The following is a 13,969-nucleotide window of genomic DNA, read 5'->3' on the forward strand; positions in this document are numbered from 1 at the left end:
TTTAGGTAACGAGATCGGAGCCAAATGTAGAAAAGTATTGAAACAACAATGTCTAGTGATAGCATGAGAAACAAAGTCAGTGTTCATTATATTACCATTGGAAAACCGTTAGACATCGTGATGACTAAAAGTCATGAAAGTATGTCTATTTCCTAATACTTTGTCACAAAAAAACAAATTAATAAATGCGGACAAGCTACTTTTGGACTCCAAAATGCCAGTTCCTTGGTATTAGTAAGTAAAATGTTCTTAGGAACTCTAATGCTGTTAGAGACTTACTATTTGGGATCCTATTTAAGGAGAACCGGTTGCACTGATATGCCACAATAAGATTATATCTATAAGATTATATTTTCTCTATTGTAACTGGGCTGGTGGCTACTCCTATTTAATTGTAGGCTAAAATGAAAGTGGTATTGAAAACATCGCTGCAAGTTCTTATAACGTCTTATCCTACATCTGTGACCTGGTTCAATCTGGAAAGTTTCCTCTAGAAAGTTTCTAGTGCATCCCACGTGACTAAATGACATTAGCCTGCTTCTGGTTTCCTCATACGGGTCTCTAGCCACATTCTGCTATAGTTTTGTAACATCTTTTTGGGTTGTTCTCGATATAATTACAAGTTTTTCTTTTAAAAACAAAACACTCACCTGTCTTTTGGTACATCGATAACATAACAGCATAAAAACAGAAAAGCAAGAAAAGCAGTTAAAAGTGTCTGCAGTATTATTTTTTCTTGATTGATTTTCAGCATCATAATATACAGCCCGCTGAAAACCACAACAGGTAGTACTGGGAGAATACTTTCAGATACAAAAGCAACAACAATAATGAATAAATCACCTGGATCAGCAGGTAGAGCTCAACCTTCATTACAAATCAAATCAGTGAGTTAATGACATGTCTAGCAAGCTAAGGCTCTATCAATTGTGAAATAGCGTGACTTCGAGGACTAGTATCATATTCAAAGAAGTCAGTATCACAAATGAAGATCAGCCTCATATTTCAAGACATTAACCCGTCTAAGCAAATTAAAGCGTATTATCGAATACCGTATCTCAAATATTTCACTCAGTCTCGCCCTTCTGCTGCCTGCCCTTAAACTGCTTACTCCCATTACAAATGTTTTTAGAGCAAAATCCCAGCAGCAATATTGGTACCAACTACTGTAAACAGTTACTCTGATGCTTCCAGCAACTGGTTCAAGACTCCTTTTAAAGGAGCTTTACTCCGCTCATAACTACCTCATGTGTATGAACATGTCTACCACCCTCTGCATTTATGATGGCTTCCGATAAGTCGCAAATCATTACTATTATGTTCGCATTAATGTTTTATTAATTTAAATCTGGTGTTCCAGAGGACAGTCAGACCAACAGCTCAATTTGTGCTCTATAAGGCATCATCTCTTCGAACATACTAGAGAGGCCTCCAACATTTTTCTTGTTCAATGCTCCCAGTTTCACAGCTACCTGTGCCTTATACAATCCAGTGATGCGCTCCCCCCCCCACCACTCCCCAAATAGACTCATTAAAATCTCATTATCTTTGTTAACCCGTGAGACATCAGTCATGTCATTGTGAATATAGATGCATTTCCGGCATAAGTTAACAAACATTTGCAATGCAATAGGTCTCGACTTGCTGAAAGTTTTAGCAATTGTCTTGCTAATAATAATGCAACCCTAATAGCTCAAAGTTTTAGTAAAGCGAGAGCAATTACGTTGTGAATCAATAGCGGCAGTCACACTTTAGCTGTAAACATCTTAAGCCAAAGCATGGATACCGTAGTTGGTTCAACAGTAAAGAAATAGAAACAATTTTTATTGTCCATTTCTTTAATTTTGAAGCAATCGCGGACCCCGCACTTTAGCTTAAGATGTTTAAAGCTAAAGCGAAGATGCCGCCAATGTAACCAAAGTAAATAAAGAGAAAAAAAGGCGCGTGGCTGCTTCAGATAGCAACTTACCAAAAGAAAGGTGCAGCCGCCATTATTCAAACCGAGGAATGCCACATGGATAAATAAATAAAATTAAAAAAAAAAAATTGTGAGGGAGAGTGTCCTGACTGCAACAGCAGGTAGGACAAAGTTATCTAAGAAAATAGTGCTCTGAGACTGTAATTAAAACGTACCGAGTAACAACACATAGAACAGGGAGTGTCCTCATGGGGGTTTGCAGGAAGAGAAAAAGGCGGTTCTAAAGAGGGACTACTAAGCCTATTGACCTATGAAAAGCCACCATTTATAAAAGACAGTGACTGGAGCCAATTTTAAAAGATGGACGGACCGGAGTACAGCATGTCTTAAAGAGATGGCGCAAGCGCTGCCTAGGTGAGACCTAAAAAGTGAGTGTTCTGAATGTCCCATTTATTACAAAAGGGGCAAACCCCAGAAATTCATTTAGATTATGTACTTATCCTAAAGTAGCAGGCTATTGCACTCAAAATTGCATTTTTTCAGAATCCTAGAGCTTGCTGGATACAATTCTCTGCCCCATATTGATAAGGAGAGGCTATAAATAAATAAGCATTGAAAAGCAATAGGTCTTGTGTCCAGGGCCTATTAGCTTTACCAGTGGTTTGGACAATATGTTAATATATATACATTGCATATTTTGCTTAAATTAAGACTTTGAAATTGTTAACACTTGTAAACTCATTTTGCTTTATTACAAATTTGCATTCTAATTATAATTTAAGTATTTGCAAAGCTAAGCTGCCTCGACTAAAAGGCTGAGATAATGCGTATTCAATACATGTATGGTACATGTGAGCTGAGTCACATTTAGATGTCTGGCTGCGTTCTGGTTGTGCAGTGTTGCTCATAGTTGGGCATGATGGAGAGCTCCAGAGGTGAGGATGAAGGCAGTGTGAATCAGTGGGCTCTAATGGTGTACAGATTACATACGCATCCAAGCCTTGGCCTCTTCCAAGTGTGCACATAGTGATGATCACATATGTAACATTAGTAATTACCAACTGTAATTATTTACAGCAAATTCATTGCTACTTATTTATATCAAACTGCTAACAAGCACTCACAAAGCAATAGGTCTGACTTGTTTTAGACATGTTTGTTTTTGAGTGATATTTCTGGATGCAATTGGAGAAAACTCACAACGAGCCACCTAAATGCGCGGCAGACAGTATTAGTGTAAAGCACGGGATTTGTGTTTTTAAAAAAAGTTAGATAAACACTTTTTAGGTCGAGCCTAGTGGCAGCGCACGAGGCATGTAGTAGTCGAGTATGCTGTGGAAGCCTCACACACTCTCCTCCCATATTTGTTATTGGCTTGTGTCAATGTCCTTGGTAAACGCTGGCTTGTGAGTCATTATGAGACTTGTTAGTCCCGCCTTAGTGCCGCCCTCTCTCCATTTGTTACCGCCCATAAGGCTTGGACCTTTTACTTCACTCCTAACACGGCATGCTTTAGCTAGTGGGTGAGCACTATTTACTTTATTGACAATGGCGGGTGTTCTATTGCAGGCACAACGTGCTCTCGTGCCTTTTTTAGCCCGCCCTCTCTCACATTGTTCATGCCCTCTTCCCCCTCCAGTTGTCCGTGCCTTCCCCCTCCCATTGTCCATGCCTTCTCCACCCTCCTGTGTGCGTGTCTCACGCCCTCCCGTTGTTCGTGCCTTCAAAAAAAAACCTCCCCCGCCATTCCTCCTGTTGTTGTGATGCCTACCGTGCCTTCGCACTCCCGTTGTTCGTGCTGCCCCCCTCTCGTTGTCGTGATGCCTACCATTTGCTAAGCAATAGGTCTCGCGTAAATGCGTGTCCTATTGCATTGCAAATGCTTGTAATAAATATTGCCGTTCTTACTTTCAATCTTATGCATGATTTCACATGGCTTCTCTGGGTTAGCTGAACGTGAGGGTTGCTCAGTCAAAATTGTTTTTTTCCCCTATCCGTCTTTTTGGCACCTCTCCCCATTTTTTCTCTCGACTGAAGAATAGCTTGTGCTAGGTGGATGTGGTTCCTAGTTTGCTGCATTTTCCTACCCTCTCGCTACTGTTAATGACTGGTTAATCACCCTGCTCGTTATGTGTAAACTTCGGATCCTGGAGGAGGGTGTGATTGAACCTTTAGAATCTTAACAAAGTCAGCCCTCTCACAAGTGCGTCGACTAAAAACCGTCACACCATCTCTATTTGTTTTCACCTTAATGCTGATTTCTAGAAGCTTCTTTCGTTGAAATATGTTATTGTGTAGTTCGATAACATACTTTTTATTTAAGTAGAGGTTTTATGTACAAGGACAAAAACCAGCCAAGCACAACCTCCGCATGTTCGGAGGGTTAAATGTATTTAAGTTTTCCTGAGTGCATTTTGTGTTGTACGGAGTGTAGCATTGTTGCCTTGTGTTCATATGTTGTCTCCTAATTATAGTAGGAACAGCGGCATGGTGGACCTTTAATTTTATAGCTTGGTGAACCTGCAACTAAATTGGTTTCATAATTTTAGTTAAAAATAAGGTCGTAATATTTCGCAGCAATTCGTAAAGATCTATGTTATGGGTCTTAAGAAAGGCATGTGCATCAATGAAGAGCAGTTCGATTTTTTTTTCTTCTCTTTTGCGTCACTGACTTCAGTTAATTTTGAAAAGTGCCATTTGAAACCATACCTGTATGTGAACTGAGTACAGTTAAAATTGTCGCTTCCTCACTGAATCCACCTTGTAAGTCTGTATATTTGTCCCATATCAGTTTAGGAAGTATATCCCTGTGTCTTTTCAAATATTAATGTCCTGTGTATTGCCCTGAACCTGTTGCCCCTTTTTGTTACACATTTTCGTACGGCTAATATTACTAAAACTGTTCAGAAAAACTTATGATTGCAAATAGCTAACAGATACCACCTGGATAAGTGGTCCATGTAAGCTGATTTGTTCCAAGCATCTAGCTGCACATGAGTGGCCCCACCATGGGCAGAATCTTGGATGTTTCCACATCTCTGTTTGTAGTGTTCTGTGTTAGGTGGCTGGATCAGTACCATATGGAGTTAACAGTCAACAGTGGGATCTATTATAAAAACTGTGTTAGAGAATGCCCACACCAACGTTTTCAGGCTAAAGTGTAGTCAAATTTTCTAAAATCAAGATTGCTCACTGAAGAGTCAAAGGGAATTTGTAAAAGCAATCGCAAGACTCACACGCATGCCATACTGTAATGTCATGAGTACACTAAGCTAATATAATACTTCTTCGGTCTACTAAAAAAAGTTAGTACTGGTTCCCCCACTGATGGTTGCCCACCTCATATTCTACTAGAGACCTTCTTCACCTCCCCTGACCCCCCCTTTCATTTCTCAATAATTCTCTCAAACTTGGTATTGTCCCCAACACTTTTAAAAAATGTGGAGATCATCCATGTTCTGAAGAAACCCAACTCAGAACCCTTGGTGCTCATTAACTATCAGCCCATCTCCCTGCTGCCCTACCTGGGGTATATCCTAGAAGTCAAAACGGAATACTGATAAGTAAAGTACTATCAGTACCAGGATGCATCACGTTGTACAGGTTGGTAACCTTGCTCATAAACCAATTAATCCACAGTCCACTTTTTGTTCCATATTTAAAACAGTTTATTGTTCGTTTGTAGATATATTCAAACCAAGGTGATTTCAATTTTCAAATGCATGTATAATGCCCAATCGCCTTTGAATACAGCATGTAAAATCCCTTGCTCCATGAAATGTGATAGTATTTAACCCAATGCATTTCAAGCCGTTCAGGCCCTTCGTCAGGGGTTCAAATCTGTAAAGTTGAAATCAAATATATTACCATTTACGTTATGAACTTATGTACACATGTCAATGTAACTTGTCACACAGTTTTCAATCGCCCATTGCATACCCTGTTATACCTCACCATAACCAGCGTTTTCCCTCTAAGTGCAAAAAATGTTGTCTACATAACATACTGGAGTGGTTTCATAAATTATGCCCTCTATACTTCTAGCTTTTCGATAACAGTCTAGCTAGAAGTATAGCGGGCATAATTTATGAAACCACTCCAGTATGTTATTAGAGAACAGATTTGAACCCCTGACGAAGGGCCTGAATGGCTTGAAATGCATTGGGTTAAATACTATCACATTTCATGGAGCAAGGGATTTTACATGCTGTATTCAAAGGCGATTGGGCATTATACATGCATTTGAAAATTGAAATCACCTTGGTTTGAATATATCTACAAACGAACAATAAACTGTTTTAAATATGGAACAAAAAGTGGACTGTGGATTAATTGGTTTATGAGCAAGGTTACCAACCTGTACAACGTGATGCATCCTGGTACTGATAGTACTTTACTTATCAGTATTCAGTTTTGATTAATATGCTCGGCGCTTTAAGGATGAAGCGCTCACCAGGATAGCTCCATAAGTGAATTAACTAAGATGAACGTGTTTAAATGGTGTGCGAGTCACCACCGCAAAGTATATCCTAGAAGCTCATGTGGCAAACTGCCTGAGTTCCTTTATTGAACAATTTCACTTCCTGGACTCTCACCAGGTGGGTTTTAGGGCCAGCGCACTCAGCAGAGTCAGACTTCCTTGCAGTTATGTACGAACTCAGAGGGGGGATGGACAAAGGCCTCACCCAGGCCCTGATACTCCTAGATCTGTCAGCTGCTTTTGACACAGCCGATCACGATATTCTGATTGACCGTGTCACCAATGCCAGGATACAGGGCCTGGCGTTAAGGTGGATTTCCTCCTTTCTCAGCAATCGTTTCCAAGCTGTTCTCCTTGCTAATTTCGCCTCCTCCCAGAAAATGAAACTAACGTGTGGGGTCCCCCAGGGTCTTCCCTCTCGCCCCTTTTGTTTAACTTATACCTACTTCCCCAGATCTGGTCTCTGCGCAAGAGAAAGGTAGTCACTTTTAACTATGCCGACGACCTTCAGCTGGTATTTGACATCAATCCCTCCGCCTCCTCAGCGCTCACTTTCCAGTCTACGTTGAGTTTTATTAGTATCTGGATGAATGACAACCAACTGAAATTAAACCCAGATAAAAATGAGCTCATTCTCACAGGTAGACCAGCAAATCCATGGAACGCTAATTTCTGGCCTCCTATGCTGGGTAGTCCCCCACTACCAGCAACCTCTGTCAAGAGTCTAGGGATAGTGATCAGCACTGATCTGTCCATGAAGGCCCAGTGGTCTCTCCGTGCTTTTCCATCTTGGAAGAATCCGGAAGATCAGCAGATTTTTAACCACTGAGGCCTTAACTTTGGTTATCCTTGCCCTGGTAATGTCGCTTCTTGATTACGCCAACTCATTTTATGCAGGCATCCCCGCATATCAATTAAAACCTTTGCAGCTGGTGCAAAACCATGCGGCTAGACTAATCGCTCGCTAGCCCAGACAACACCACATTAAACCCCTGATGGAGAAGCTTCATTGGCTTCCAGTGGCTAAACGCTGTGCCTTTAAGCTGGGTTGTACCACCTTCAAAGCCCTAACTGGGAACGGCCCTACCTTTATCTCCTCCAGGATTCAGCGCTGTACGCCCTCTCGAGAACTGCGCTCCAACTTGAATTTTCTGACCATTCCCTCATTTAAACGTAAAAAACACGGGGGCTCTGATTCGCGGTCTTGGCTCTGCTGTTTTGGAACTAGCTCCCTGCAGAAGTGAGGCTGAAAGCCCCTTATGCACAGTTCAGGAAAATGCTTAAAACCTTTATTTTTACTCGGGCGTATCAGTAAGCCAACTGCTCCGCTGTGGCAGCTCCTCTCTTGCTCTCGCCATGAAACCGTTTGGTGTACGTGCGCTGTATAAAATATATTTAACATAACAGAGAGGGATATTATACATTGGATAATGGCTCTGTGAATGCAGCATGATTCTTCATACTGTGTAGCTGTCAAACTCTTCTCACTCCGTTTTAATTAAAAGCTTTAATAAGGTGGATAGAACCAAAACTGAATTAAAATGTTGGGTTGCAGTCCCTCAAATTGGCTAATATGTTATTGTTAGCAAGAGTTATCTTTACATTTGATTGCACATCAGACTCCCTAGGAATGGCATAGTTTCAGAGCCTATAAATACCAACTATGGAGTTGAACTAGGATGAGTGCCTGGCCCGTACTCTTTCACATATACATAAGCAATGTTGCTACTGAGGTTGGGGAGTGACATATTTCCACCTGGCTTGGTGCTAAATACATACCCTCCGAACATGTTAGTCTGTGATGCAGGATTTGGCTAGTGGTGGTAATTTACCATTTAGGAGCCTGTGCTGTGGCCAATAGTCTTGCCTTAAATCTGGAGAAAACCCAGGTGGATCTTTAATTTGACTAAAAATGAACCTGAGTGTTGGAGGCCAAAAGTCGTTGGTCCACAGTTTGTCTGAAGCCCTTGTGACTTTCAGCTTGTTCTTCTTGTTTGAGAAAGTGTGGTATCCTGTCCATGTTAATGTTATGCCATTTTCACCACCTGCTCAGCCAGTGTGTTTGTGCTCTGTTCTGCATGGAATGTTGGAGTGAAGATGCGCTTCGGAATGTTGGGAGCCTGTGAGGTGAAGTGACAGTTGAGAGTGGGCTGAGCAGCAAGCAGGCTGGTCCTGGTGGGGCTGCTCTACATAACCTGTAACTTACTACAATAAAACATCTTGAACTACATCCTACCTGAGTGGACCTCCTTACTACAGAAAGCCTATTTGGCAAGATATATCCTGTTAAATGAATGGAGTGCCAATATGGTTTTTGGGCTGCATGCTCAACTTTGATATGCCACCAGGGGCAATCATGAAACGGGCCTTTAGGCCACAGGCTTCTTCCCCAATGACGCCATCAATCTGATTCTCACAGAAATCTGCAGGGGGTCATGTCATTTTAGCATTTGTGTGCCAGCATAAAGTGAAGCCAACTGAGGCGTGTTCTGTATTGGCTATCATAAAGGAGAAACAATACTGTCTGGGTTCATTCAGTATAAGTTACATTACCTCGGTGTTTCTTGATGTTTGAGCATCCTTTTATGATACTTCTTTTCCCTGTGCCCATTTTAAGGCCATGATCATTGGATGCCAGATATCAGAGAATAACAGATGTAACCTCACTGTTGGGTAAAAGGTATTTTATGTTTTGTGGTGAGAAGCCCTACCTTTCGAGCAGAAGGACGCTGTGGAGAGTCTCATTTGGCTGCTGCCTTCCTGTTTCCTCAGAACCTCTGAACCTCGCGGTACCCGCTGCGTGGGTCCCGCATCGCCCATCTCGCTGGGGAAATCATCACGGAGTAGAGCAGCAGGGCTGCGAGCGCCAGGACAGGGACTCCATTTCCCAGGAGTCCCTGTGTGATCATTACCTGCACCTGGACGCTCTCCCTGTTTGCCCCGCCCCCCGACTGCCGAGTGAAAAGTGCTTGCCTGCTCCTGCATTGCTGTGAGAAGCCCTACCTTTCGAGCAGAAGGACGCTGTGGAGAGTCTCATTTGGCTGCTGCCTTCCTGTTTCCTCAGAACCTCTGAACCTCGCGGTACCCGCTGCGCGGGTCCCGCATCGCCCATCTCGCTGGGGAAATCATCACAGAGTAGAGCAGCAGGGCTGCGAGCGCCAGGACCGGAACTCCATTTCCCAGGAGTCCCTGTGTGATCATTACCTGCACCTGGGCGCTCTCCCTGTTTGCCCCGCCCCCCGACCGCCGAGTGAAAAGTGCTTGCCTGCTCCTGCATTGCTGTGAGAAGCCCTACCTTTCGAGCAGAAGGACGCTGTGGAGAGTCTCATTTGGCTGCTGCCTTCCTGTTTCCTCAGAACCTCTGAACCTCGCGGTACCCGCTGCGCGGGTCCCGCATCGCCCATCTCGCTGGGGAAATCATCACGGAGTAGAACAGCAGGGCTGCGAGCGCCAGGACAGGGACTCCATTTCCCAGGAGTCCCTGTGTGATCATTACCTGCACCTGGACGCTCTCCCTGTTTGCCCCGCCCCCCGACCGCCGAGTGAAAAGTGCTTGCCTGCTCCTGCATTGCTGTGAGAAGCCCTACCTTTCGAGCAGAAGGACGTTGTGGAGAGTCTCATTTGGCTGCTGCCTTCCTGTTTCCTCAGAACCTCTGAACCTCGCGGTACCCGCTGCGCGGGTCCCGCATCGCCCATCTCGCTGGGGAAATCATCACGGAGTAGAGCAGCAGGGCTGCGAGCGCCAGGACAGGGACTCCATTTCCAAGAATTCCCGGTGTGATTATTACCTGCACCTGGACGCTCTCCCTGTTTGCCCCACCCCCTGACCACCTCCTTCCGTTATTAGGAACTGCTGTACCCCGCAACGCGGGAGCGCGCGGGAGTAGCCCGGGAGAAGCCCGGGACAAGGGCGGGACAGTCTGCGACAGCCCGAGACTGGTAGAGACTGGACTGGGCCAAGAACTCTGCCCAAAATACCAGCTGTGAGTTGCCTTCTATTAGTTATTATTGTGGAACCCTTTGAGTACTGCTATCTAACACTAGCGCAACACATTGTTCTACTTTCGCTTTTGTTCATTATCTAGTGTGTCTCTTGGGGAAAAGGTTACCTACTGCGTTTGTGTAGCATGTCGAAGTCAAAAAAAACCCTAGCAGTAAACACCCTCGACAACTATCTAGTTCAGGTGGTTGCCAAAATTAACAATGATAGAAGATCTTCATTGGGCTTGAGCCTATCCCCTTCATTGTCTATGGTAGAAAACATGCCTGTACCCGAGCCAGATAATGAGGTTTTCTTGCAGGATCAGCACGATAATAATCCATTAACACAGTTAATAGTGGCCTTAGCAGAGTCTGACACAGAGAGTACACATGAAGAAGAGTTAGTGTTATTCGAGGATGAGCCCCCGGTGCCGGTCCCAGCACCTAGAGGCACTAGAGGGAGGGACAAGGGCCAACCCAAGCGTGGTGGGTTACGCTCAAGTAAAAAAAGACTAGATATCCCACCCCCAAAAGGGATGTAGAAGATGAAAGGGGGAGAAAAATACTCCTGGATGAAGACCAGCTCAAGAAATTAGTAAATATCCTAGATACTAAGATTAAGACCATTACAAAACCTCTCCTGGCAAAAATTGACCATCTTACAGAGGAGGTGCATAGATTAGGGGGGCTCTTACAGAAGACATTAGAAGAGGTGGTAAATATCCCTAATCAAGTAGTATCTAGAGTAGAGACCAAAAAGACTCCAACAGTTCCCTGCCCGGGGCCAACTGAGAATGTAACTTCCCTCCCAACTATGACTAGTCATTCGGGGGGAGGAAGTCAGGATCTAGACAATGGGGTACCCTCAGGATTAGGCCCAAGGGAAAAGATTGGTGATCCCAGGGCAGAGAAGGGCCCAGTAGAGCTAATTGTGGAGGCCTCCCCCTTAGTGCTGGTCTTGGCCAATGTCCCCCATTTGAAACCTGGGCAAATAGAAAATACACCCTCCCTAATAAGCAAGGCCCTGCACTGGTTATCTCATAACATGGCATTCTCACCCGGGGGTATGCATCAGTTGGCAGAAGAGATAGTGAAGGCAAGGAGAGTGGAATGGATTGGGGGTGGCCATAAAAAATTTAGGGGGGACTGCGTGGTGCTGCACTTTACACATCCGGAAGTTCTGCCAAACATTCTGTCGAATATATATCCTCCCCAACGCCGAACCGCTGAGATCATCCCTTTAACATTAGATTTCTTCTATGCCAGACGAGGTAACCTCTCGAATCCTACCATCCTAAGAACCAAATGGAACACTGTGGCAAAAAAGGGAAATACGATTGGTCCAAAAAATAGTTGGGGTGTGTCCCTTGAAAATAGATACTCAGCACTATCAATGAGTGCGATTGACTTCATGGGACAGAAGCTGTTGTTGATTACAATTCACCCAGCCTCACAAACACCAAGTCATGTAGTGCCAAGGGCATCCCCGAACCTACTTCTAATAATCCCAGTAGCTACAGGACACGCAGTTTATCATCTAATTTTGGGCTAGCACCCAGTAGGCAAAATGTAGTGTCGTGCCAGGATATAGCTATACTAGATAACAGAAGTCTAAACCTCCTATCATGGAACCTTGCTGGAATTTCTAACAAAATGATCTCCCCAGAATGGTGCGAGTTCATAGAGCACCATGACATAATCATGTTTCAGGAAACCTGGGCAGTGAACCCGGTCTATCGGCATGGCTTCCTAAATTTTTATGTCCCACAAAAAAGAACCCCAAAGGGCGGCCATCAGGGGGATTGATTATCTGGGTGGCCAATCTTTGCATTGTAATATCCAGGAAAGATCCCTCAATAATAGTGACATACTATCAATTAAGATGACCTGGGCCAATGGCCAAGAGATGGCCATTTATAACATATACGCTAGGGGAGTTGCAGGGGGAAAAACCTCAGAGGTAATAACAGCACTTGATAATGATCTTGAGCTCCTTCCATCTTATCTTTCTATCTTGGTTTGTGGAGACATGAATACGACCTTCGAACCTTTGGGCTCGGAGGACGGTGAAATGTCCTTAGAAGAGGATAATAAATGGGGAATCCCCCAGTTGGACATACCATTGGTCAAGAGATGGTCTGAGGTAGCAATTCAAATCAAGAGCTTGTGCTTAGCAAGGGGCCTAAGAGCAGCTAATGGGCGCACCCCGTCTGACCGACGGGGTGTTCACACATTTGATAATGGAAGGGCAAAAAGTCGAATTGATTATATCCTGGTAGATGTGAGGGCTTGGCACAGGCTGGTAGATATGAGTATCACATCTAGATTAGAGAGTGACCATAATCCACTATGCCTGATCATACAATTTAACCAGGGGGTGCCAGCTCCAAGCCCGGAAAGGGGCGCAGTCACTTTGGATATTATCTCTACAAACAACCAACGCCATGTAAGGTGGGGCAGACTGATAGAGAAGCCAGAGATGTTAGAAGACCTAAGGAAGTTAGTTGTCTCTGAGATTAACATTATGAAAGAACATTGTACCGAACCCAACTTCTCCAGATTTATGGAGGAGGCACACTCTGAGTTTTTTTCCAAAATTCAGGGCTTTTTTCTAAAACCAGTAGGCCAAAAAAAAGTGGTAAAATCACCCACAAATCAGGGGTGGTATGATCAAACATGCAGAAGAGCACGTCAGAAACTTAGTCTTGAGCTAAGGAGTCGAAACAGAGAAGGAGTGAGGAAGGCCAGGGATGTCTACAGAAAAGTACAAACCAAAGCGAAAAAGCTCTGGGACGAAAATCATTGGCTTAACCTCAAATCAGCATGTGCAGCTAAGCTGGGCAATCGTAAAATGGGACAGGGGGGGGGAGGTAGCAGAGCGTCCACAAAACAACGTTGCCTAGAACCTATGGACTGACTTCTTTAAGCCACAATATGCATGTAATCTGGACACAGGCCAATATCTACCTCCCCCAATGGTCTTCTTCAAAGGCGAAGTGTTCAGCCTGGGTGATGTAAACATAGCGTTGGATGGGGTGACTGGAGGGAGAGCGCCAGGATTGGACGGAATACCGGCCGATGTATTTTTAAGCGACCGGGCTTCATAGTGCCAATACTTTGTCTGGTTAGCAATTTCCATCGCCCATGGAGCTTCCATTCCCAATTCGTGGAAGGGTGCGGAGATCATCCCAGTCTTCAAAAAAGGTGATAAGACACTCCCAAGCAATTACAGACCCATCAGTCTAATTGATTCTGCACAAAAACTGATGGGTCGATTGATACAAAACAAACTACAAGCATGGATAGATGAAAAGGATGTTCTCTCCCCCTACCAAGCCGGCTTTCGCCCCCTAACAAGTTCTATTGACCAGGTCTTCTACTTTCTAACTTTGTACTGGAGAAACGTGACCTTGATCAATGGTCCATTGTATGCCGTATTTGTTGACTTGAAGTCAGCATTTGACTTAGGCCCGCGACAAACATTGTGGAGCGTCCTCGCGGAAATGGGTATCAGCCCCGAATTATTGTCATTGTTAGTCCGCAAGCATGAAAATAATTACGCTAGGATCAGGTGGGGGGCCCAGGGTGAG

The 13,969-nt window shown here is 44.1% G+C and overlaps 1 protein-coding gene across 3 annotated transcripts in view; it reads left to right on the top strand.

Annotated features, from left to right (window-relative positions):
* Nucleotides 1–13,969, top strand: part of KAT14 (lysine acetyltransferase 14) — a 614,848-nt gene that overhangs the window by 842 nt on the left and 600,037 nt on the right. The gene's annotated exons all lie outside the window — the stretch shown is intronic.

Source organism: Lissotriton vulgaris, unplaced genomic scaffold (genome assembly GCF_964263255.1).
Source record: "Lissotriton vulgaris unplaced genomic scaffold, aLisVul1.2 SCAFFOLD_1162, whole genome shotgun sequence".
NCBI lineage: Eukaryota > Metazoa > Chordata > Amphibia > Caudata > Salamandridae > Lissotriton > Lissotriton vulgaris.